The sequence below is a fragment of the Rhinichthys klamathensis genome, unplaced genomic scaffold, assembly GCF_029890125.1.
Source record: "Rhinichthys klamathensis goyatoka isolate OS25496 unplaced genomic scaffold, OSU_Roscu_1.1 h1tg000009l_1, whole genome shotgun sequence".
NCBI lineage: Eukaryota > Metazoa > Chordata > Actinopteri > Cypriniformes > Leuciscidae > Rhinichthys > Rhinichthys klamathensis.
Genome location: NW_026606562.1, coordinates 4,838,165 through 4,865,148, shown reverse-complemented (window position 1 = coordinate 4,865,148; position 26,984 = coordinate 4,838,165). Strand labels below are relative to the sequence as shown.

The 26,984-nt window shown below is 44.6% G+C and overlaps 1 protein-coding gene across 1 annotated transcript in view; it reads right to left on the bottom strand.

The window, feature by feature from the left end:
- LOC130094584 (uncharacterized) overlaps positions 1 to 26,984 on the bottom strand; it is a 45,660-nt gene that overhangs the window by 2,555 nt on the left and 16,121 nt on the right. The window lies entirely within an intron of this gene.

Genomic DNA, 26,984 nt, shown 5'->3' with positions numbered 1-26,984 from the left:
CAGTTAGTTTCGAAATGAAGGATTTATTCAGTAAATGCTTTTTCATTGTAGTTTGTCCTAACCTTTTTTTTTTATCTACGTCAATTGAACATACGTTTTTATGTGCATTTTTAGAAATTCTTGTTTCCATCCAGCGATTATGCAATCTCCAAAAATGTGCATAAAAATAGGTAAATAGAAACACAGGTAATGTCAATTGTGTCCAGAGGAGTGCATGATTTCAAAGCCATACATCTTCCTTGTAGTGCAGATAATATCTCACACACACACCCACACACGCCCACACACACACCATTTTCAGGGTTTACTGCCCAAGACCAGCTCCATCTTGTTTCAACAATAATGTACAGATAGATAACTGACATACTAAACTTCTTAAGCAATCATTCTGCAATCATACTTCTGTATCTGTACTAGACATGATACATAGGCCTATGTGGATTCCCTCTTTTTCTCTGTGTAGGCTATGTGTGTTTGAGTGAGTGAGAGAAAGAGAGGGAGAAAAGGGCTTTTAATTCATAGCACAAGTAAATGATGCACTACTTTAAATACAAAGTAAAGATGTGTGATAATTTACTCATTCATTAATTTACTCATAATCATTCATTCTCCTCACTTTCCAGTTGCCAATAGTTATTAAAAAGCCTGATTAATTTCCACGAACAGTTTGTTTGTTTCAACGAATCAGTTCACTAAATGATTCAGTGGTTATTTTACTCCATTGCGTCATGACGTCACTAGAATGTATTTCAACTCAGTGTCATGGTGTGTCACGTTGAAACAGTCAAACAAAACTGCAAGTAGAAAAACCTAAGTTTTTTAACCTATGCTTTTAGGTCCAAGATCACATAGCTGAGTGTTTTTGTTGTTGTTTGGTTTAATAATTTGGCCAAAAGGGGGTGACATTTTACCTTTGTGAGTATTACTATGCTTTCACAGTTTGCTGGCTTGTGGCAAAACTCTTCTTTTTAACATTTAAACTCATGCAAAGTGTATGCACATAAGCCAAAAAAGAAAAAAAAGAAAAGAAATAGTTCACAATGTCTGGGTATGCGAGTAGATGTAGTGCTTCAGAGTCTGTAATCCAGTGTTTTGGATGCCAAGTCAAATGGATCCATGTTGTTTATAGTCTTAACTGTCCAACTGTTGCTTAGCTTTGATATTTCGTTTTAGCTGGGTATGGTCCCTTCTCTATTTCTCATCCCTTCTCCATATTATTATTCTCCCCTCAAGATTTCAACAATTTATGCGAACAAAACAAAACATAACTTGTATTGGTATCAATTTCAGTATCTGTCAGCGAGTGATCCTCACATGAGGGCACTGCTGTCCCAGCATGCAACAAGGCATGACATCTTCACTTTCTCTATATACACAAATCCGCCGCGAACTCTATGGGCGCCGCCATCTTGCCTGCCGCCATTACTGCGGGCCTGCTAAGGGTGACGGTGTGACACTTGCCGGTGCCCTCTAATGACATTTCAATGAAAGCTTACAGATAAAGCTAATTTATTGACAACACTGTATTAATGTAAAAATGCGTCAGCCAAATGTAATGTAATTAAGACGTGTATTAATTGATGACAACAATAAAACCGAACGCTGTCATTACTAGCTGTGTTGCTAATATGTTCACAAGCTTCACAAGTTGCAAATAACTCAGTGTTTCCCCTATTGTTTTGTAATAATACTATTTAAATACGAATCCTACGTGTTCTGTGTGAATGAATGGTGCCGTTGACGCGCAGTTTCATTTAACACACACACACGCGCGCGCGCTGAAGCATGTGTGACGCTCGAGCTGTTTATTTGCCTACATGAGGACACAACTGCATGAACTTCGAGACGCGCTTGATTCCTGCCAGTTCCATAGTGAGAGCGGCGCGGCCAGAGAAATGTTGGGTGCTGCAGCATATTACATATTATAAATAGTTTTTCAGCGTGAGAAATACAATGTGTGGCGGGAGAGCGTGACAAAAGACCGAAATGAGTGACTGTCACGCTCAATGCGTGACACTTGAGAGCCCTGCAACTACTTTCTATGTTACTTTCTCCCGCCGCAAATAGACTTTTTTTCTGTACCTCCAAATAGTTTCAAGTTAGCCTACGTGTCGCCACCATACACATCAGCGTATATACTCTGATAACTTATTTGTTATTAAAGCATTAACACACAAACCACACTGTTATAAAAGCAAGCAGGCTACTGCGTGCATGGTCTGGTATGTCTGAATGCGCGCAAGTGCGCTCCCTTAATAATTCCTAAAAAGCTGACATCAGTTCATCGCGAACTCACACATCTCTATTATTATCAATGAAGCTGACTGCACAATGAATCTTTCATAATATATACACTTTGTTTGTTATAATTAGAAGATTTGCCAGCATAGAGAATTCACACACAGAGTGAGTGCTTACCGCCCGCGCCAGGAACTTGTGTATACCGTATGGCCATAAACATGGGCAGTCAATGCGCAACAAAGGTTTGTGAATTTCACAAACGGTTTTATTTGTTGTTAAAACAGCCAACCACACAACACGCTCTTCCCGGCAGGACAGCATACGTACTAAAAAAACTACATAGAAATAACATTTCGTACAGCTAACATCTGCTACAGGCGCCGACGGGACCAACGCTATACTTCCTTAGCAGCAAGGCCCGCAGTAATGGCGGCGCTGCTTTACTTTCGTGTTTCGCCGGATTTGTGTATAGTGTAAGGGAAGTTCTGGACGATTACTGACATACAACACGCCCGGGTGATATCAGAGTAAAAACATTAGGAGAACTTTAGCTGAAAGTTAGGGGAACATTCTGCAAACCTAAAAATAGTGTCCTATTTCTGTAAAGCAAAATTTAAAAGATTTCCCGGCAAACCAAAAACAATAACCCTCTAAACGGAAAGTTTTCTTAAGCCCTGTGTTCAGTACAGGTTTCTTTAAATGATTGCAACTAATTAGAAGGGTTGAACAGTTCAAAGAACAGTCCAATAGTGTGTGTGTGTGTGTGTGTGTGTGTGTGTGTGTGTGTGTGTGTGTGTGTGTGTGTGTGTGTGTGTGTGTATGAAGGTGTAGAGAAGCCTTTAGGCAAGTTTTATGAAGTTTTTTTTTGTATTTTGCATGTTCAGAAATTCAGTTATTCTTTTTGTTGCCTCAGGGCAAAGTTGTGCAATAAGGGGTACTTTTGAAGGATGTCTTGGACAATGCCTCACACTGGCAAATAATCTGTGACAAGAAGGGAAGATGCAGGCAGGAACACCCAAAGTGATGTGCAAAAAGTGTAACGTACACCTCTGTTTCAGAGCAGAGAAGAACGGCTTTTTGGAGTTTCACACGAATCTCATTACATGAAGTACATGATATGACACACTACATGATACAAACCTATTTTAAGTATTGTGGTATTCTGCCATGTTGTTTCTTAGTGACACGCACACAACTCGTAAAGATCGGGTCTTAAAGAAAATCCCGAGCTTCCCACTCGTACGACATTGTGATGGCGTTCATGTGCGCTCAACTCGTATTAGGATCTTTACGAGATGACTTGAACGCACCAATAGAACTGACCGTCTTGCCTGCACTTTTACCCACTCCTCCCCTCACTGCAGCCGCCTAGTCTCGCCTACATGTACCAAACGAGCCTAATCTCTGGTAGTGGACATTTATCCGACACGCAAAGTGAAGCATTCACGCGACTGGAAAGAAAGGTTTCGTATTTCGTTGATCACGAAACAATGTCTGAAACAATATACGCGCTCCGGCACGGGCCTTCATGAGAACTGCGCAGTGTAGCCTAGGCTACTCGATATACACACTTTGAAGCTTCAGTGTCTGTAACATCACTATTCAATATGAACACATTACAATTCATTGTTGATAGTTATAGGTCTGTGTTTTCGGTGAATATTTTGGTGGAGCTTACGCCCCTCCTGCCCTTACAGAGGAACTGCGGCATACTGTTTAATCATGTAAATCTGCTTTAAAACAATCTGTATTATTAAAAGCGCTAGCCTATAAAAAGTGACATGATCATGATCGACTGCCAGCGGAAATCTAGAAATCTCGCCAATCGGTGAGGCCGCGCTTCAAATACACCTATCAGTTTAAAACTTAAACGTTCACGTGGTCACACGTGATATGTGTTTACTTGTCAACTCACAAACATACCTCAGTGTCATGGTAGCGGCAGATCTGCGGTTTGTGTCGCGTCTTCACGATTCTCCTACTTCCTGTTTTCCAAATGTTTCTTTCTTTATGGCTGCGTTCCACTCCATTCCCCTGGCCCTAGTCCATGAGACCGTTAGTGTATCCCATTCGTCATTTTAGGTTTTATAAGGGTGCTGGCGAGCGCCCCCTATGCCGTCGATGATGACTTTTACCGAGCCTGCACTGAAGCTTTCCGACAGTCAAAGCGGCGTGACATCACGAAAGTGCGGACTCGTTGGGAGTCCGCGAGTGCTCATTTGGGACAGGGCCGTAGGCTACACTTCCACTCTCGCCCTAGTAGTGGACTTATTTGGGTGCCGCGTGCGCGTGTCAGTTGCCAACTCTCCCGAGTCTTCAAAAACAACCCCTATATTATATTATTATCATCAATATTATTTATTAACAATAAATGAGCCTGCAACATAACTGAAACCACTCAGATTTTGAAAAGCAAAAACAAATTTATTTAACCAAAATCATCAAATTGTAACAAAGCTGTACGCACAATTTACCGATCAGCTGTGATCTGTTTTGGAGGTTTGGAAATGGAAAGGAGAAAGTGACGTGAAGTCCAATTATAGTAGGCTAACCCCGAATGTGTCCGCTGAATTGATCCCATAGCCTACAACGTTTGTGCACACATTAGGAGCAGTAGTGAACACACACACACACTGCAAACCGTGAAAAAGACAAGCACTAAGGGAGTGCTGTAATATAGCCACATTTTCATAATAAAATAAATTCAAACCATACCAAATGTTAGTAGTAGCCTACTTGTTTTTTTTAATTGTTATTAGCCTGTAATAAAGATGGAAGTGTACAGCTCTTGCTTTGTTGCAATTTGATGATTTTAGTCAAATAAATCTATTTTTGCTTTTCAAACTCTGAGTGGTTTCAATTGAATATGTTGCAGGCTCATTTATTGATAATAAATAATATCGATGATAATAAATAATATAATATATATTATTTTGGAGGCTTGTTGGACTACGGTTGCTTATTTGACTCACGAGAGTTGGCAACTTTAGCATGCAGCAGCCAAAAAAGTCCTTTTAATAGCTTTTAATAATACAGATTGTTTTAAAGCAGATTTACATTATTAAACAGTATAACCAGCCGCGGGAAATAACCAGTAGAAAAAACAGCTCCACTGCGGACTTCTTCCCGACAGTCAAAGCGGCGTTACGTCACGAAAGTGTTACGGACTCGTAGAAGACCGCGAGTGCTTCGGGTGCCATTTGGGACAGGGCCAATCAATGCATTGGAGAAAACAGCAACCATAAATGTAAATAAAAAACAAAGTTGCTTATCATAACAAGCAACCACATTTTTTTTAAATAAGCTTAAAACACTGCAACCAGCGACCCATGATTTTTTAACGCAGCCAAAAAAAGAAGCCTGTAGATGTGCGTGTGTTAAATAACAATCTCCGTGTTGAGAACACTAGCCTTTATTGAAGCTTAGCACACACAGCTTATACACAACACCGACTCTGGTAACGTCCAACTTGCATTCCCCCGCCCCCTGACGTGAACCCGTCATAGCCGTAACCATGGCAACTGTCAACACGGTCTACATCCCCCTTCGTAAGTTAAGTGTCTCCCTAAGGAAAGTGCGTAGTGACACATAGCGAACAAAGGCACAAACTTGCACAGAGAGAAACTTCAATAAACTGTGGTATAAACATATGGGTAACACATGTGAAACGTATGCACAGGGCATCCAGCACTATATTCAACTTCACATTTCCTTCCTATCCTGCATTTATATATATATATATATTATTTTTATTTTTTTTCACAGAGGAAGGAGAGAAAAGAAAAGAGAAAAAAAAAAATAACAGAACCAACAAAACAAACAGTGTCCACACTCCACAGTCCACCTGAAAAGGCTGTAATATAGGTGAAATGTTAATGCGCCTGCATGTCACAGAGCTGGTCTGTGATAAAGTCATCGTAGAGAAAGCTGGGTTTTGATACTCTCCCTGAGCGAGTAACAGTCAGAGGCCGTTGACTCTGTGCCATTTCTGGTTCTACAGCAACATGTCGTGGACTTGGGGGAGGTGCGATTTCAGTGGCAGCAGGCGGGTCCTCTGCTGAGGGGGCAGAGGCGTAGGTTTCAGGCGTTTGGAGTAGGTGGCGTCTGTTCCTGACATATGTGGCACCTCCAGCCTTGACCTGGTAACTGTTGGGTTGCGGTGCCGTTCCTATCACTGTCGCCAGTCTGTCGTAGCCTCTCTGTGTCTGCATTCTCACAGTCTGCCCAGGTCGCAGTGGAGTCAGCGGCCTAGCAGATTTGTCATAGTAGGCTTTTCTTCTCTGTCTCGCGTGTGTCAGGGCCGTCTGAACATGTACCTCCACTTTAGGTGAATACATGGCCTTGGTCATGGGAATCAAGGCCCTGGTGCGCCGGGAAAGCAGGCGCTGAGCTGGTGACGGCAGTCCCTCTCTGGGTGTGTTACGCAGGCTGAGGAGGGCTGCATCTATGTCTGTTCCGTCTCGTGCACATTTCTCCAGCAGGTGCTTTGCAGAGCGCACAGCCCTCTCAGCAAGTCCATTTGACTGAGGGTACTGGGGACTGCTGGTGACATGGCAGAAATCCCACTTGCAAGAAAACTCCTGGAACTCTCTACTTGTGAAGTAGGCGGCATTGTCTGTCATGAGCTGCTGTGGCACTCCGTGAGTGGCAAAGTGGCGTTTAAACTTGGTTATCAGTGTGGCACTTGTAGTTCCAGGGAGCCGGTCTATCTCGAACCACCCCGAGTAGGAGTCAACAAGCACCAGATGCTCTTTTCCCTCCCACTCAAACACGTCCGCTGCTGTGAGGGACCACGGTAGGTCAGGGACGACGTGTGGTTGGAGCGGCTCTTTGGGTTGGTGTGGCTTGAGAGCATTGCAGGGGCCACACTTGGAGACCTCTTTTTCAATGTCATTGTGGATGGTGGGCCAGAACATGGTTTCCCTGGCCCTGCGCCTGATGGCTTCGAGACCAGGGTGGCCCTGGTGCAGCTGCTGCACATAGTAGCGCTGCAGCGAGTGTGGAATGATGAATCGCTGACCACGGAGGAGCAAACCATCGACAGTTGTGAGCTCCTCTCTCATAGCGTAGAATGGCCTCAGGTCACGTGCCACCTCCTTAAATGTAGGTGGCCAGCCAGCGGTAACAACTTCTGAGAGACGCCGGCAAACAGGATCAGCCAGCGTCTCACGCTTCAGCTCCTCGACCCTGAGCGAGGAGAGGACGTCCACCACCATGACCTCGTAGTCCTCCATTTCCTCAGCCTGGTCAGTGGAGGGCAAATATGCACAGGAAAGAGCGTCAGCAACGTAGAGCTCCCTACCTCTCTTGTAGGTGACATTGAGGTTATAGCGCTGTAGGCGCAGCATCATCCTTTGGATGCGTGCGGAGGCAGTGTGTAGTGGCTTTTTCAGTATGGTGATGAGGGGCTGATGGTCAGTTTCAACGGTCACAGCCCGTCCATATATGTAATGATGGAATTTGGTGCAGGCATAGACAAGGGCCAGGAGCTCTTTTTCAATTTGAGCGTAGTGCGATTCAGTCTCTGTGAGGGCCCTTGAAGCAAAAGCCACTGGCCTGTTGTTTTGGAGACAGACAGCACCCAGTCCATGCTGCGAGGCGTCAGCTGACAGTACCACAGGTTGGTGAACATCAAAGTATTTCAGCACCGGGGGGCTGGCGATGACCTCTTTTAGTTTGGTGAATGCCGCCGTGTGGGGCTCCAGCCAGCACCAGTCTGCATCCTGACACAAGAGCTCACGCAGGGGTGCAGTGAGCTCACTGTAACCCGGTATGAACTTGGCCAGGTAGTTGGTCATACCTAGGAACCTCTGGAGGCTGTGCTTTTCCTTTGGGGGGGGGATCAGGCGGACAGCAGCTGTCTTGGCAGGATCAGGTTTAACACCCTGGTCGGTGAGTAGGTGACCGACATAGGGGACTTCGGTGACCCTGGATTATTTCGCCGTCGTTGAAGTTGCGCCGAGATACTTGCACTGTCTCCTGCATCCGATGGCAACTAACTGCAACTTGTGCTCGGGCCACATCTTGCCCCCCGACACGCACCTGTTCTGTGTCGCGTGTATGAGGCTGGCCCACGCCGAGTCAGCCCTCAGGGACGGAGGGTCCTGCGACCACTGCGCAGACATGTCTCTTCGAGCTCTCAAAGCCAGGAGGGAAGAGGCTCGCGCAGCAGCGGGGATCGGGCCTACCGCCGCCACTGAGCCGCTGGTAGCCCCTCCCAACCGCGGAGTCGAGGTCCCCCGGTGAGCTTTCCCGACCCCACCTTTCAGCCCCCTCGCGAGGTCGCTGACTTCGTTTCCTTCGGGGCGAGTGAGGAAGACGACTCCATGTCTCTGTCTGCCTCCCAGAACGACTGGGGTGCGGAGCGGGCCGCATCGCGGACGGCCGTGGAGCAAGAGACCCCGGCGGACCTGCAGGATGAGCTCTTCCGTATCCTCTCGAAGGCCGTCGAGGAACTGGACCTGTCGTGGAAGGCTCCCGACGAACCTTCAAAGAGCAAACTGGATACGTGGTTCCTCCAATCGAGCCGCCGTCAGGCCGCTTCGAAAAGAGGAACACCGTTTTTTCCTGACGTGCATGAGCACGTGGTGAAGTCGTGGGTGGCCCCGCAATCGGCGCGCACCCTCACTTCCACCCAAGCCATGTTTGCCCCCGTGGACGAGGCGGGGGACCACGGCTACCTCCGCATCCCCCCCGTCGAGGAGACCGTCGCTGCGCACCTCTGCCCGTCAGCTCCCGCCCTGGGCTCGGACCGCAGCCTGCCGTCCCGAGCCTGCAGATTTACGGCCCACCAAGCGAACAAGGCCTACGGTGCCGCGGGGGAGGCGGTTTCTGCGTTGCATGCCATGGCCGTTCTCCAAGTGCTGCAGGCTAAGCAACTCAAGTCTCTGGATGACGCCGCCTCTATCGACGCTGACGCCATCCGAGATCTCCGTTCGGCCACAGACCTCGCGCTCCTGGCCACGAAGCGTTCGGCCCAAGCAATTGGCCGTTCGATGGGGTTCCTGGTGGTCCTCCACAGACACCTGTGGCTCACCCTGTCACCCTGGACGTACAGGAGGCCGATAGGAAGACGCTGCTGAGGCCTGTTCGGAGACGCCGTGGAGAAAGTCACTGAGCGTTACTCCGAGACGCAGAAAAAAAGGGAAAGCCATGAGCCACGTGATTCCTCGGAGGGCGCCGCCGCCACCGCGCGCAGAAAGCCCACCGCGTCCCCTGCGAGGCCTAAGCAGTCGTCCTGACCGCTCGGGCAAGAGGAGAAGAGAGCGCCAGGTCGGTCCCGCGTCCAAGCGGCGCGCTCTAATGCACTTGGTCCCTCGGCGTTCTGCGAGCGACGCGTGCAGTTGTTTTGTGAATGTTGTCAACGTTGTTTCTTGTTCAAAAATAAAGCAGATCACTACTTCACAAACAGAGCTTTTATCTCCTCTTGCACCACACACTGTGTTACCCGCCCTGCCTTTGAGCAGCGCAGAGTCACGGTCAATAAATATTCCCAGCCCTCACATAGCGGCGATGACCGCAGCGGCGATGACCGCAGGTTTAGATCAGCCCACACTCAGTCGTTTTCAGGCAGCGTGGGAAGCTATTCCGGGCATTTCGCCGTGGGTGTTGAATATAATTCGGCGCGGATACACACTTCAGTTCAAACGCAGACCACCCCGCTTCCGCGGCGTAATTCAGTCATTAACTTTGCCCCAAAACGCTCACGTGCTGAGGCAAGAAGTGTGCAGCTTGCTCGAAAAAAAGGCTATAGAACCGGTTCCCCCGAAAGAGTGGGAGGACAGATTCTACAGCCGCTACTTCGTTGTACCGAAGAAAGGAGGGGGTCTCCGCCCCATTCTGGATCTGAGACCGGTCAACAGAGCGCTTCACAAGCGCGCCTTCAGGATGACTACTCTGAAGCAAATCCTGGCGCAAATTCGCCCCGGGGATTGGTTCTCTTCGGTGGATTTAAAGGACGCTTACTTTCATATCCAGATAGTAAAGCGTCACAAGCGATTCCTGAGGTTTGCGTTCGAAAATTCGGTGTACCAATATACAGTGCTCCCGTTTGGACTAGCCCTAGCCCCCCGAACGTTTTCGAAATGCGTGGACGCGGTACTTTCACCCCTCAGATCGAGCGGAATGCGCGTCTTGAACTATCGGGACGCGGATGCGCCCGCGCCCTGGCCCCGTGGAGGAATCCAGATCTCTTCAGCTCAGGTGTCCCTATGGGCATAGTGACGCGGCGCGTGGAGGTCCTGACGGACGCTTCGTCCACCGGATGGGGAGCCGTCTGCTTGGGAAAGCCCACCTCGGGTCGGTGGTTAGGGAAGCAGATGGAATGGCACATAAATCGTTTGGAACTAGAAGCGGTCTCTCTAGCTCTAAAAGCCTTCCGGTTTCGGCTGAAGCATCAGCATGTGTTGATTCGGACCGACAACACTTCCGTGGTCTCGTACATAAATCGCCAAGGCGGGGTACATTCCAGAGCCCTTTTCAGGCAGGCGGAATCCCTTCTGCTGTGGGCGGACCGATTTTTCCTCTCGCTGAGAGCGGCTCACATCCCCGGCGTTCTGAATCGCGGGGCGGATATGCTTTCGAGAAGCGGGATTCCCCAAGCGGAGTGGAGGCTTCACCCCGGGACGGTTCAGCTGATATGGAATCGTTTCGGCAGAGCGGAGGTCGACCTCTTTGCGACGAGCGAGAATGCGCATTGTCAGATGTGCGCGATGGCCGAGAGTCCGCCTCTATGCTTTTCCTCCGGTGAAAATTTTGCCCATGGTGTTGTGCAAAATCTGGGAGGAGAAGGCGGCGGTCACTCTGGTAGCCCCGAACTGGCCGAATCAGCCCTGGTTCGCGGATCTGGTAGAGTTACTGGCAGGACAGCCATGGGAGATTCCGCTCAGGAAGGACCTTCTGTCTCAGGCGAGCGGAATGATCTGGCATCCCAACCCCGGGCTGTGGAACCTCCATGTGTGGCCGCTGCAGGGTCGCTGAGCGGGCAGGACACGCTGCACGATACCCCGTTCAGAGCGCAGATTGTTTCTCTGCCTGCCCTGTCCACTGAGCCATCAACCTCTCAGGATCCGGTTGCTCAGAGTGCTATTTGCCCATTCAGAGCGCTCAGGGAATACATTTCTCGCTCGGCAGCTTTTCGACAATCGGACCAGCTGTTTGTGTGCTTTGGTGGGTGCAACAAGGGACGGGGGGTCTCTAAACAGAGGGTTGCTCACTGGATTGTGGACGCTATTGTTTTGGCTTATGATTGCCTGGGGCAGGAATGCCCCCTTAACGACAAGGCCCATTCGACTAGAGCGATTGCCTCCTCGTTGGCTTGGAATAAGGGTATGTCTATTCAGGATTTATGTCTTGCGGCTGGCTGGTCTTCTCAGAACACGTTTGCCAGGTTTTACAAGTTGGATTTACCCTCTGTAGCGTCTCAAGTGCTTTCGGTGAGTTGATTGCGCACACAGCACTGGATAGAGCTGCTCTGCGCTTTGCTTATGAGTTGTTCTGTGTGCTATTTGTGTGTTTGTACTGTTGTCACCGCTATGCGTTGACCTTCTCTTACTGTTGTTATTGCCCTGTTTTTCGACAGTGCAAACTTCCCCCGGTTATACTGCTCGGGATATGCAAATTCTGGCAGTGTTTGTGAGCTTGTGATTGGTCCCCTTGGGCCAATCAGAGGTTAGAGGTTCGCTATTGGTCAATCTTGGCCTATCAGACGCTTGCATACTGGGGAGGGGCGGTTTTGGTATTGGGTCTGTTGACAGTGGTTGTTTGCTGCCACGGCGGGATTCTATACAGTTCCCATATACGACATCCGTAATGTCGAGTTCCGTAGCCTTGATAGGGAACGTCTCCGGTTACTTTCGTAACCTCGGTTCCCTGAAAGGCAAGGAACGAGACATTACGCTCGCCGCCGTGTTCGCTATTGATTTAGCGTTTTTTGTTCGATTCTGAAGGGAATTGACGCTGCACTTGCTTATTACTGCTACGAAGTTCAGTATTTGCATATTTGCATCAATTGGCCAGCTCTGCTGGCATTAGCCTATAAGATTTCAGCGGAAGTGAAGGATGAGAGGAGTTCCCATATACGACATCCGTAATGTCTCGTTCCTTGCCTTTCAGGGAACCGAGGTTATGAAAGTAACCGGAGACGTTTTCCATTTCTTGAGGACAGGATATCAGTTGAAGTTTGGCAATACAAAATGCATGTAGGCCTATAAAGGCCTATAGTCGATTCCTGGCTATAATATAAGTTGTTATTATTAATTTAATTAATTTAAATAGCCACGGACAAGTTTCGGAGCTGACACATGACAATCTATTTTAAAAAACGCTCATCATATGCAGTGTGGATTTAGAGATTTAAGCAAGCACATTTCAGCAGTCTCTTTATTCTATCACGGTAGCCTATCTACCACTTTATATCACGGTAGTTTCGTAAAGTGTGTCAGATACTTTGTGGTAAGCTAATATCATCCAAATTCAGGAAATAATATAACTTTCCAAAAAAACCTAACAGGCACAAGTTTTCAAAATTCCTACTACTGAATGTTACATTGGCTCCCTCTGCTGGTCACACTTAGCAAAAAGGAGACAATAGCTTATTTTTCTCTCTCTCAGAGATCATTGCAATTACTTTTTGGAATTGCATTCTTTATCTATGAGTTGTTGCGAGATTTGAGTTTTCGACAATCTTTAATCAACACTATCTGTGGTGTGATATGCGTATGTAGTGCACTTTTGTGTTTAAGCTAATGGACGTGCATTTAATTATTTATCTGCATTAGTGCATATATATATATATATATATATATATATATATATATATATTATAGCGATTAAATGATAGGACAGGCCTATATTAGTCCAATTATCACGCTATTTTATTTTTAAGATTCAAAAAGAAACTATACATTAGGGGTTCATCAGTAACTTTAATGGCGCTCCGCGCTGTTAACGGAATGAGCTAGATGTGTATTACAATGTGATTTGCCGACACTTTTAACATCTCTATTCGTTGTAAAGTATGCCTTTTATCATATGGTTAGGTTATTACTTCTGCACAACCAAATGAAGTTTGATTTTAAAAGTTTGAAGTACTTGAACTTTAATATGCTTTTTATTTATGCTAAATCTATTGTATATTATTAGGCTATTAGTATCATCTATATTAAAACTATCTCTGGTAGTTTTGCAGATTCACTGTTTGAGCATGTCGCCTTGATTGTGAAGTGTTAACATAATCTCAGTGTCTTTGTGGCTTTTGGATTTTTTTTTTTATGATGACCATGTTACTCAATTTATTAGAAAAGCTCATGCTTATATTCTCCTCTTTCTTTGTCTGGTGTTAGTTGTGTATCTGTTGGTGTGCTATTGTGTTCTCCTGTGATTATTTGCATCAGTTTGTGGGTTAAAGATTATCTTTCTTGGACTCTTGCCACCTGTGCCTTTGTGAGTGAGCTCTACAGTAATTGTATATGTAAATATGAAAGTTCTATTTGAATTTTTGACTAGTTTTTCAAGATATTGCAAATTATTTTGAATGTTTTGTGAGATAATAGCTGTATCATAAAACTGCTCGGAGACACAGAGGTTGAGGATCCAAATGCAGTTGTTCATTAAAGGGTAATCCAAATACATAATCCAAAAAAAAAAACAAGCAAAGGACAAAACACAGGCAAACAGTCTAAACAATAACAGAATCAAGGGCAGGGGCAAAACAAAGAAATCCAAAGGAACCGAGCAGAAAGTCAAAAACCATGAACATGAGAAAACAAAGACAGAAATCAGAAATGCAGCAGTGACACACACAAGACTTCACAATGAATGACTGAGATAACCAGACTTATATAGGCAGAGCTAATGAGACACAGCTGCATGCAATTACACATGATGAGTCCGGACAATGGATTATGGGAAGTGTAGTCCATGTGTGAATGGCAATGAAAAAGAGAGGAGAGCCCTCTGGTGGATGTCAAGGGCACTCCCGCTGGTGACAAGCTAAATTCAGCTTAGAGTAATTAACATCTCACAAATACCAAAATATACTGCATAAAGAGTATTGTAAATTCAGAATTATTTTATACAATCATCTAATTTAGTAGACAAATTACAGTATTATACTAATAAATGCACCTGGTAAATTACTGTATTTTAAAATACAGTATTGTCCTGTGATTATAGTAAATAACTAATTCAATTTCCGTAAGGACACTGTAAGATTACAGTAACTGGTGTATTTCCCGTCGTCTGCCAAGTCGGTCTGCACCTTAAGCCCAAGAAATGTCCCCTGCTACGGTGAGAAAACATCTTTTCTGGCACATATGGTGAGCGCCGCAGTAGACACTGAACCAGCGAAGGTAACAGTGGTACGAAAATGTTCTGTGCCAAAGAACACTATAGAGCTGCACAGGTTCCTGGAGCTGGCAGCAAGATACCGATCGCCATCCAAAACTTCTCCACAATCGCTAGTCCGCTGCACCAGCTGACGAACCAGCAACCTTTCCTTTGGATTGACGCCTGCGAAGAAGCCTTCCCTTAGCCTAGAGAGGCATTGACTGGGGCTTCAGTGCTTACATATCCTGACCCAGGGCATCCATTCATTGTTGACACCGATGTCAGCAATGTGGAAGTGGGTGCAGAGCTATCCCATGCAGGTGACAATAGAGGCACGTTATCATGTACAACAGTCAGGCTTTCAATAAAGCTGAGGGGAGGTGTGTCACTTGCAGGGGGCTGTTGGTGCTCCACCATTTCCAGGCCATACCTTTACAGAAGAAGGATCCGGCTACAGACTGACCTACCTGGCTGTTAAGAAACCCAGAGGGTCAGGTGGCCTGATGGCTGGAGGTCCTTAAGGATTACACCTTCAAAGTACAGCACTAGGCTGTCGGACAGCATGGGACCAAATGACCCGTTGCCAGTGTGAGGTGACACTGCTGTTATTGCCAAAGGCTGAAGGAATGGGAGCAAGCAACAATAGACAAGATGGTGCGGCAGGTCGCTGAGGAAGATGATGACTGGGCACTCCTGGAATGACATGAATTGCAGCAGCTACAGGAGACGGCCCTACCCTGATGCAAGTAGCTAGCAAAGACATTGAAAGACCTTGAAATGGCTAAGGATTCAGTTTAATTGGGCAGGGTGTTTTCAGGATGTGGAGCTCCATGATCATTGCAGCGATGCAGCCTGAAAAGGTCCCATGAAGTGACTACATGCCACTCTGCAGCGGGACCTTGTGGGGGCTCCGATGGAGCAGTTCAACATCTCCAACATCCAACACCCGAGTCAACATCCTGGGGCCCTTTCAATTTCAGAGGCTGGGAACCTCTATGTTTTAGTCAACATGGTCTACTTCACTAAGTGGTCACACTATGTGGTACCTGATCAGCCAAGATGCTGATCCAGAGGAAGTTCACAGTGACGCAATTTTAAGGCAGTTTTTGGAGAAGTCTGTTGGCTCCTTGGAATAATTAAGGCATGCACTCCTTCCCTCCCATCCACAAAGCGATGGCCTAGTGGAGCAGCTTTGTCCACACTATGTCCAACCAGCTGGCTATCCTAAATAGTGAACACCAGCGTAACTGGGACCGTCACCTACCTCTTGTCCTGTGGTCCTATTGGACAGTGGTCTAGGGGTCCAAATACTGCACACTGGCTGTTTTCATATTTGGCTGGGAACTTTGAACGGTGGTGGAGTTAGTGTTAGGGCTCCTCTTGAACAAGAGATACCGGGGGGTATCCAAGTATGGATTACTTGTGGCGGTTATGAGACAAGTAGTCATTCAAGTAATCAATGACCAACAGGAGACCATGGCAGACGGCATATAACATCCATAATGATGACAATGACTTTGTGCCCGGGGAACAAGTTTGGGCTTAGGTCCCCAAGAGGAAGGGTCACTCTCCAAATCTTTTTAGTCACTGGTGTGGCCTAATGCATGGCATTTGTCAAGATGTCTGATGTTGGTACCGGATTTGGATAGGAGGATGATGGCGACAGTCAGTAGTGCTTCGACTGTGATCGACTTGCAGTGTTTTGTCACAATCTTACTATTGTTCTTACTTTGCCGTTCATGCTACAGAACCTAAGGGGTTCATTTCTCTTTTTTAGAAAGTGTTGAGTGGTGAGTTGTCTGTTGTAAACTTATTCTGTGTCATCATTCAGAATAAAAGATTTAGTGTGAGAAGCCATTGTTTTGTCATCACTGAGACATTTCAATATATGAGCCATTTTTTTTATCTGTTTTTACGAGTGGTTGATGGTAAAGAGTATAGACCAATTGCTCATATATTGGAACTTGAGTGTTGAAAAGTTTAACTCTGTTTAACTCTTACTGTTTCAGGGGTTGAGGAGTAACATGCCTACAACAATCTCAAACTTGTAAAGTTCTCCACCTGGACTTTTTAGTTTTATTAAAAGTGAGAATAGTTTGAATAGAGACAGATTCTATAACTTCAATTAATCTATTTTACACAGAGAACTCTAAACACAGACTGCATAGGAAAATATAAAAAATGTAAACTGAAAAAAAAAAAAAAAAACAGCAGGAGTGCGTTTTAAACACATGGCACACTGGGACAAATATTGTATAGTATTAGCAAGCAAACGACTTTTTGGTCACAACCCACCAGATGTATTGATATAAATGATCGTAAACCATAGAAAAACCACACACACACACACTGAAAAAAATGCAAATAAAAGCAGAAATAAATGTAAAAAATAATTTAAAGTAATCTGAAGAAGCACTCTAAATATACTGTACTCACAACATTAAAGACACATTATATTCACTGAACACAAACATCACAAAAGCTCTGTGTAATAACTGATTAATTCCTGTACAGTTAAACTATGTCTTTGGCTATATCACACGATTGATTTATATTAATGTTTTTAAAATACACAGGAACACAAAAGCTCAAGTAATTCAGGAGAATGCACAGTAAGAACATCCGAGTAAACTCCAAAATATTCACATCAAACTTTCTTCCGTAAGTGACTTGACGGGTAGCCAAATATGGTGTCCAATATACTCTGAATTTGTGCTCTGCTTTTGACCCATCCAAGTGCACACACACAGCAGTGAGTACTGAACACACACACACACACACACACACACACACACACACACACACACACACACACACACACACACACACACACACACACACACACACACACACACACACACACACTGTCAACACACCACCTATACAAATGGTGTAATATAGCAGCTCATTTGCACACCATCTATACAAAAAAAACACCTACCAGACTGCCACTGGAATCTGTTCAACCCTACAGTAAATGCCAGATCACATCGCAAAAACTATATACTAAAACAAAACGAGATCGTGTCATTCCACAGCTTCTCAGGAGAAGACAAAATCACAAAACTGCTATTCTTAAAACAACCACTTCATGTACACTTCTCTCATAAACAAAGACATATCGTTTACATTCCATCTCAGTCAGGAGATATTTGTCCTTTTGCAAAGTGCTTCTGTGGTTCAACAACAATATGAAATCATTTTTTTCAGAGCTGGTTTTTCAATTTTTAAACTTATTTTAATATTTTACATTGCAAATTTCCAATATTAAAGGGGACCTATTATGCAAAATTCACTTTTACATGTTTAAACATAAATGTGTGCCTGCTGTGTGTGTACACAACCACCATATAATGGTAAAAAATCCACTCACTCTTTTTTTAATTCCCATAAATCATAATCAGTGTCTCAGAATGTCAGCAGTGATGTCACATTGAACAGGCCCCGCCCACAATTGCGGATGGACTCTGCCATATTAGCATAGACTCCGCCCTTGGTGGACTATCCCTTTAAAGAGGAGTAAAGGGGGTCGCACACCGGATGAGAAGCGCGGCGTCGCGTGTAGGACAACTCGAGGTATCACACACCGGATGCGCACTTTCTCAGTTTATGGCCAGCAATATTGTTATGTTTAAGGACATTATGGAATTAAGATAATGTCTGTACTATGTTGTGATTGTACTCTATGATTAAATACAATCGTTGCTTAGTCTGCAGTCTGAACACTTTACCTCAGAGCGTCCGTTAACTGAATGAATTGAGAATATCACCTGAAAATCCGCGAACATAAGCAATTTTAATTCTAGCTGCTGATTTATGTAAATGAATGTAAAACTAAATGTATATTGCAGCACAGGGTGAAGTCAGTATGTACATTAACGACGATTTGAGACAAATAAATGTAAATTTAATATACAACTATGTAAATGGCGCTCTGTGGCGCGTCAGGGTTTTGAACAAGGTCCTGAGCCGTAGAGGGGCGCCGCGGACAGACGCCGAATGGCGCCGCCGGTGTGTGTACACTCATAGAGAATAATGTGTTCACATTTTAAAGACATGGCGCGGCGCGGCGCGGCGCTGCGCTTCTCGTTCGGTGTGCGACCCCCTTTAAGAACACTTTTTATGCTAATTTATGTTTATTGTAGCCTCATTTACTTGCACCTATTTGAATCTTAGTATCAAGTGATAATATTCAAAGTTAATTTGAAGATCTTTCAGAGCTGTAGAAAACAGGATATTTTTTTATTTAATGTCCATCGCAAGGACATCAGGTCTTGATAGATTTCAGCAAGAACCTCATAACTTAGTTGTGTGCCAGGATGTGAAATTTGTGCAAGCAGTTCAAAATTAAAATACAGAGTTAAAGGTTTATGAATATTAATGTTTATTAATTATTACATGAAGTCACGTGAAAGCCAAGCATGGTAACCTATACTTAGAACCTATACTATACTTTGTCCTCTGCATTTAACACGTCCAATTTAGTGTACACACATTAGGAGCAGTGAGTAGTGAACACACAGGAGTGATTGGGGGTTATTTGCCTTGCTCAAGGGCAACTCAGTCTTTTCCTGCCAGTATTGAGAATCGAACCCACAATCTTCGGGCAACAATCTTCAATCTGAGCAACACACATACTCACACACTGATGCCTTGATGCTATATGCACACAATCATACCAGAAAATACACATAACACCCACACACACGCGCACACGCACGCACGCACGCACACGCACGCACACACACACACGCACACACACACACGCACACACACACACACCATTGCAACCAACAAATAAAATCAAACAAGTTTTTTGATACTTCATCTTATCTTACCCTTTTTCTACATTCTTATTGCATTGCTTAGTTACAGTAATGTTCTTTACTAAATCTTATTTTTCACATACTGTTTAAACTCTAGTTCATAAGTATGGTTAAAATATGTGGATTTTTATGTTGTTTCAGTCGTGGTGTCCATTGTAGTGGACATAAAAAACTCTAATAAAAAAAAAAACAGTTATCAAAAACCTTTTTCCAGATTAATTTCTACATTGAAGAAGAGCAATTAAGCAAAACATTTTTTTTGCTTAGTGGAAAAAATTCTGGTCTGAAGGGAAAGTTTTTCTGTGCGTGTTAAACACTCCTTTGAGTCCAGTCAGAGAACCATTGCAGTAGACAAATGAAGATGCTGAAAGCACAATACCTTAAACATAACAACATCTAGCCAGTTTATGCAGTAGCACCTTCATTGCAGTACACGATATCCAGAGGGCGGAGTTGGATCCAGATCTAAGGGGTGGAGATGGGTACGATTAGGGTGGGGTTAGGGATCAGGGGGTGGAGATGGGTAGGATTAGGGGTGGGGTTAGGGATCAGGGGGCGGAGATGGGTAGGATTAGGGGTGGGGTTAGGGATCAGGGGGCGGAGATGGGTAGGATTAGGGGTGGGGTTAGGGGGTGGAGATGTGTACGATTAGGGTGGGGTTAGGGATCAGGGGGTGAAGATGGGTAGGATTAGGGGTGGGGTTAGGGATCAGGGGGCGGAGATGGGTAGGATTAGGGGTGGGGTTAGGGATCAGGGGGCGGAGATGGGTAGGATTAGGGGTGGGGTTAGGGGGTGGAGATGGGTAGGATTAGGGGTGGGGTTAGGGATCAGGGGGTGGAGATGGGTAGGATTAGGGGTGGGGTTAGGGATCAGGGGGCGGAGATGGGTAGGTTTAGGTATATGTAAGGTGGGAGATCCAACTCCTCCCCCTGGATTTCGTGTTCTGCAGTGAGGACCATCTCAGTATATGTGCGACACCTGTGGCTGGCCATGTGCTTCGAGGATCGGCCTCTATACACATCGTAGGACACACCAACAACAACTGTGATGAGATTGTGTCGACAGCTCAGAGCATCGACAAGGTGGACTGGAGTTTGATGGACATAAACTGATTTAATGGTTTTACACATTATAAAATTGTTATCACAATAAATTGTATTTTATGCCAAAGAGAATAAGTACATGTACATGATAATAGGCCTACTCAAAATTGCTAATTTAGAATCAATATGTAACTTATTTCAATGTTGAGTTGAAAACATGATTGGGGACATGGGTCACCACCACCCGATTCTTTGGGAGCAAGGGAATTGCCTTCAGGGGCGACAGGAGGCGAAGTAATACTGTATGAATTGATGCTGGAGCGCACCTATGATCTCCCTGATGAAAGAAAGTGGATAGAAGGAAGAGACAACTGGATGTCGGACACTATACAAAATGAAATAATTGAAAAGTTTGCTCATGCTATCCAGAGGGAAATTGTTGCCCGCTCATCGCACTGCCGATTTTATGGCCTCACAGCGGACGGTACAACTGACATTAGCACCACTGAGCAGTTCTCCTGCAGTCTGACATATCGTTAGCCTCATAGCATAATTGCCGAAGTCATATTTCAATGTCTTTGGAAAACAAGAAAAAACACAAAATGACTTAGGCAATTATGCTATGAGGCTAACGTTAAGTTGAAAGCAGCTTGGAGCCTCACACTGTGTTTTTGGGTTTTATAACGCCCGGGACAGCACTGGATAAACTCTTTTCAGTTGCATCAAGGATATTTTTTTTAAGACTAAACATCCCCATTGAACGCATCGCAGGATTTTGTTTTGATGGAGCAGCTAATATGTCAGGGTGTTTTTCAGGCACCCTGACATATTAGCTGCTCGCTATATTCTGCTAAGCTCGGCTTAAAGAGTTAAACCCGCACTCACTTTATGTGCATTGCAGCAACCACTCACTGGATTTGATTCTCCATGAAGCCGCGCGAGAAGTGAGTCTTGTGGCCGATACTTTGAATTTTGTTCAGGGTGTCTCATCTGTGATAAGAGAGTCATCAAAGCGAAAACAGCTCTACCAATCTTTTTTTGGCTGTGATGACGTTGCTGTCAACATCTTAGGCATTTACCCAACAAGGTGGTGTATCCGTGACATGTCCATTAAACGCGTCACTGCAGCTTACCCAACTCTCCTGACTACACTGCACGAGCTGAAGGATGACAAGTGTGTCAGGGGGGACAGCAGAGCAAAGATTGAGGGACTCTACAAACAGGCTTTAAAAGGGAGAACATATTTCGGTCTTTTATGCTGCCATGCCCTGTTAGAGCCCTGTGAAGCAGTTGCCACAAGCCTACAGAGTGCCACGGCAAGTGTGCAGGGTGCACTGGAATGCACAGGTGTGCTGAGAGAACAAATAGCCACACTCCGGGATGATGCAGTTGTGGACGAGCTGATCCGCAAGGTTGAAACCTGCGCATCACAAACCTCCCTGAAAATGCCAGACACCACCACCCCCTTTGCCAAACTAGAGAGCCAGAGGCAGTGGCGCACAAACAGTGGATTGGCGACGTAGCTTTTTCGAGGCTATTGATGTGATATCGGCGGAGCTGGACAGAAGAATTGATCAGGCCAGTATGCAGCTTGCCACAAAGCGAGAGAGGGCTGCTATCAAAGCAGCAGAGGGAAGGACAGAGGAAGGAAGGAAGGAAGGAAGGAAGGAAGGAAGGAAGGAAGGAAGGAAGGAAGGAAGGAAGGAAGGAAGGAAGGAGCGTCAATCTGGAGGCCCTTCAGCTCCTGGAGGAGCTTGACACAGACCGCCTTGAACTCCAGCTCAAAATGCTTAGGCCAAGCATCGCCAAGCAGCTTGCCGATGTCACAGTCCCAGATGTAGCATCATATTTGACAAAGCTCCAGCCACAAACAAGAGCCATGTTTTCAGACACAGAAAAACTGATCGAGTTATGTCTGTGCCTACCCATCTCCGTGACCTCATCCGAGCGCACTTTCTCCACCTTGCGTCTTTTGAAGACATGGGTACGCAGCACCATGACCCAGAAAAGACTCACACACCTTTCGCTGATGCATGCCCACACAGACATTCTGAACTCCCTGGACATTCGTCCCCTCATGAGAGACTTTATCTCCACGACCCCAGAGCGCACCTTGACATTTGGACACCTGTAACCTGGGCACCCAGCCTGTAGCTCAGGTAAGAGCATGGTGCCGCCGCGCTTGTAGCATTTATTTTTTAGACAACAAGTGGGATCAGCTTTGACTAGCCAAGCAATTGTAAGTAGTACACTATAGTATTTTTGCAAGGTGGTGGGGATGGAGATGGGGAGTGTTATTTTGATCGTGTGTTCTTTGCATAATGGATGTGGAGAACTGTTAATAACGTTTAAATAGTCTGAGATTATTTCCTTGTGGTTTGTATAAAAAGGTTGGAGACGGAGACAGAGAGTGTTATTTTGTGCGTGTGTTCTTTGCGTAATGGATGTGGAGAACTGTGAAATAACGTGCTTAAATAGTCCGAGATTGTTTCCTTGTGGTGACAAACGTGCAGTGACTCAGGTTCATGCCAGCTGACCAAATCGATTGCATTGTTATAGCGTTATTGTGAAGTTTAATTAATATTATGTTGTTATAATATTATATGTTGTATGTAAATATGTTGTATGTATGTATATCTGGAGTTGTAACAAAAGTAATTCCCCCCTGGGATTATTAAAGTATGTCTGATTCTGCTTCTGATTAATAGCGCATATAGTCATCTGAGAACTGATGATGTCTGTGTTTCAGACTCTGGCTGTGTGCACTGAAGTGTATATGACAATAGAGTAGTGAATCTCAATGTATTTATTTTTAAAATGTATTTTAAATAGGCCTATAGGCTCATAGGTTTTTTGTCCAAAAAAAAAAAAAAACACAAATTTTTCACAGCACCCCCTGTTCAAAATGACTTCCAGTGGCCTTGATGTGGCATGAAAGTTGATTAACTTTTTATGAAAAATACGAATCAAATCAAAACTGAATCAAACTGTAGAAATGACCCAAATATACAGATAAGAACTTTAACCCGGGTTTTTGGAATATATGACGTGTTCTTATGAATACTCATGATTAATTGTTAACCCCAGTTTGAAACGTGAAGCAAAGCATAACAGGATTCTGCTTACCTGGGTTTTAGAATGACACAGGATTAACAAATTCAAGTGTGAAAAGCCCTTCTGAGGTGGTACAATCGGCCAGCATTATGCAAATACGTGACATGGTAGCTACGTCATGGAAATAATGGCAGGACCACAAATGAGGCGTTTTTAGGCAGCTGTTTTCTGTTGGAGAGATTAACTTGGTTTGGACTTTGCTTCGTAATTTTGCACATTGTTTACATTCACAAACAGCTATATTACACACTAAGGTGCTGTATGTAACTTTTTTTACATGTTACAAGCATAAAAAATACCATAATAAGTTTGCAGAAGTTCACATACGCGTTTCTCTGAAAAACACTTCTACAGCCAGTTATTGTACTTATTATTTTACACGTTCCGTGATGTCAGTCGGGTTTTGTTTTGGTCTGTGTGATCTCGCCCACTGCCAGTTCACCCAATAGTATTTCGACACCCCGGGACGCTAGTTGACAGGAAACACAGCGTATCGCAGCCTTGAAAACTAGCAAACAAACTGGTCAGAGATTGCAGATTCCACACAACCTAAAAAGCCTCGGTATCCATCTAAAAATCTCTAGGAACGACAGCATATTAAAACACTGATAAATCACCTCATTAACTTACGTAATGCTACGTTTCGTAAGTCTCCTCGGTTTTCGTCGTCAATTGCGCTCGCTCCTGTTGCGTGTCCTGAAACTGGCAACCCGCGTGAGCATCGAGTCTGAGGAGCGGGGGGCGGGGGAAACAACGGCCTCTGGTATTTTGAATTAGGACTGCAGTACCTATTCCGACCACTAGCTGGCATTCTTACAGACAGCACCTTTAGGTTCCACAGCTTATTAAGGCTGTGGTAAGATGGGGGCGCTTATACACCAGTCAGTCACTTGTGTCATGGTGGTGTTTTGGACATGAACCAGACTACCACGGTATATGACTTGCATGGTATTACCCTTTGATACCAGAAGGAGGAATATGAAACAGTGACATGTTCATAATTATGTATTCTCCTTGCTTTTGTTTTATTGATATGTCTTGCATAAATTGTGTCTCTTTTAATGTCAAGAACAGAAGACATCAGGCCACATATTTTTGTTGTCGAAGTCTTTTGATCTCATGTGTGTTCTCATGTAAACTTGTGTTTATGACTATATTGTGATTTTCAAGTTGAAATTGTATGTAGCACATAACAGTGAATGTAAAATATGTATTTTAGGTATGGAAGTGGCATATTTTGAGTTTTGTTATTTGGGATTGGGTCATTTGGCTATTTGGGCTGGTTTATGCTTGTTTTGTTTCACAATCCTTATCCTATTCACATTTCTAGCCTATCTTTTTTCACAACTGAAGAAAATTAGCGAAAATAAGCGGTACATTACCATTTAGGGAACAAATGCTTGCTACATACTAATGTATTTGTACTACAGCAGTAGAAAAACAAAATAGTTTAAAATCTAGAATCAGTTTCATGTTTAGCCCTAGTCAAGCATGGAATGGTAAAAGGTTTTTTTTTTTTTTTTTTTTACCAGTATTGGATAGTAAAGGGAAAAAGTGCTTGGAGAGTCTGCTGGAATAGCATAACTAACATGTTTGAACTTGTAGGGTACACCTGGGCTATAGCACATCTTAAAGGGGGGGTGAAATGCTGTTTCATGCATAGTGAGTTTTTACACTGTTAAAGAGTTGGATTCCCATGCTAAACATGGACAAAGTTTAAAAAATAAAGTTGTAAGTTTGATGGAGTAATTCTGTTCCAAAAATACTCCTTCCGGGTTGTCACAAGTTTCGGAAAGTTTTTTTCGAATACGGGCGTGTGTGACGTCAGAGTGGCCGGAATTTCCTTATACGGGTCTTAAGGGCACTTCTCCCGGAAGGGCGCGCGCGCATCTGTAGCCTAGTGCGTGCGAGAGTACGCCTATGCCCATCAGAGCGCTGGGCTCGGCTGCGCTGCAATAGCTTGTTTTCATATGACGTCACGCTACTGCGTTGCCATGGCGCGAAATGCAAATGGAGGGCAGGAAGTGATTTGCTGTATTTAGAAAGCACTATAACAAACTCAAAATGCCTATGTTTTGCCTCGTTTATGGTTACTTAAATCGATCAAACCGCGAGGAGTTTTTATCGTATACCAAAAGTTGTTGTTCATAAGGGGGGAAAATGCAAGACATTGACCGAAAAACTCCGGAAAAACGGCTTGCAAATCTAGCTACGTCTGCGGTCGGGAGGAGCCGAATGGGAAAATGCCCGTGTGTGCAGTGATCACTTCATCAAATGTGAGTTAATACAACTTAAGTGGCTATGTTTGTGTAACGTGTAACGTTTCCGAACTTTGTAAAGTCAAAGTATGTCTGTAAGACGAGGTAGTTGCTGATATCTACCGCCTCGATGGCAGGAAAATCTTTCAATTCAGTTGAAAATCGCTCCTCTTCATAACGTAAGGATCACGTCCAACATATGTTTGATTTTTTGTTTATATCTTTCTCTTGTAATAGCGTGTAAAGTAGTACAGTACGGACTTTCCTCCATCTCGTCCATTGCGCTCTTCACTCCCTGCCCTCCATCTGAATTTCGCGCGTCATCATAATCACGTGACTGAAACCCAGCTATTAAAAAATGGCACCAAAAAAGTGTGTTTTTGGTTGCCAGGGCAAGACAACACTGCACAAATTTCCAAAGAACCCAGCGTTAAGGGACCTGTGGATGGATTTTGTTTTTCCAGAGCAGCAACGGAGTTGTGCAAGTGTTTTTGTTTGTTCCCTTCATTTCGACGGTAATAGTTTTATAAACAAGGCCCAGTTCAACGCCGGATTTGCAGATCGCCTAATACTTCTTGAGTGGAGAAGTCTCAAATCTCATCTTTAGATGGAGCAGTCCCAACGATAAAGGTTCACGGTCGTGCGTTGGAACCGCAGGCGGTGAGTAAAACTGCTTCAAATGTCTGTGTTGTTAACTATCGGCGTGTAAGCACAGCAAGTAAACAACATGATCACATACAGTTAATGTATCTATGGAGCATGCGATGTATGGTGTGTGTGTGTGTTTAAATACATTTGTTTAGCTGGCCACTGTAGGTGTCAGTTTGTTTATTGTAAAAATAAACCATGTCCTCATAAACCACGAGTCTGTCTGTTTACAACACACAAATGTTGTAAAACTCGCGCATGACATGGTGTTCTAAAAACACTGCGCTCAAGTTCAAATCATTTCTATTTTTAAAAAAACGCTCGAGACCTTATGTTTTTCACCCATTTCACTGCCCATCGCGTTCTGTATGAACGAGCCCTTAGTATTGTTTAGATCCTTGTTCTGATTACTATCTGATTATTAGCCATGGTTTATTTTCGGATGTCACTCACAGCTTCCAGACGCTCTCAACGCAAAAGCTTCGCGCGCTCGTGTCGTGATTATTTAGCTCCGCCCACACGGCACG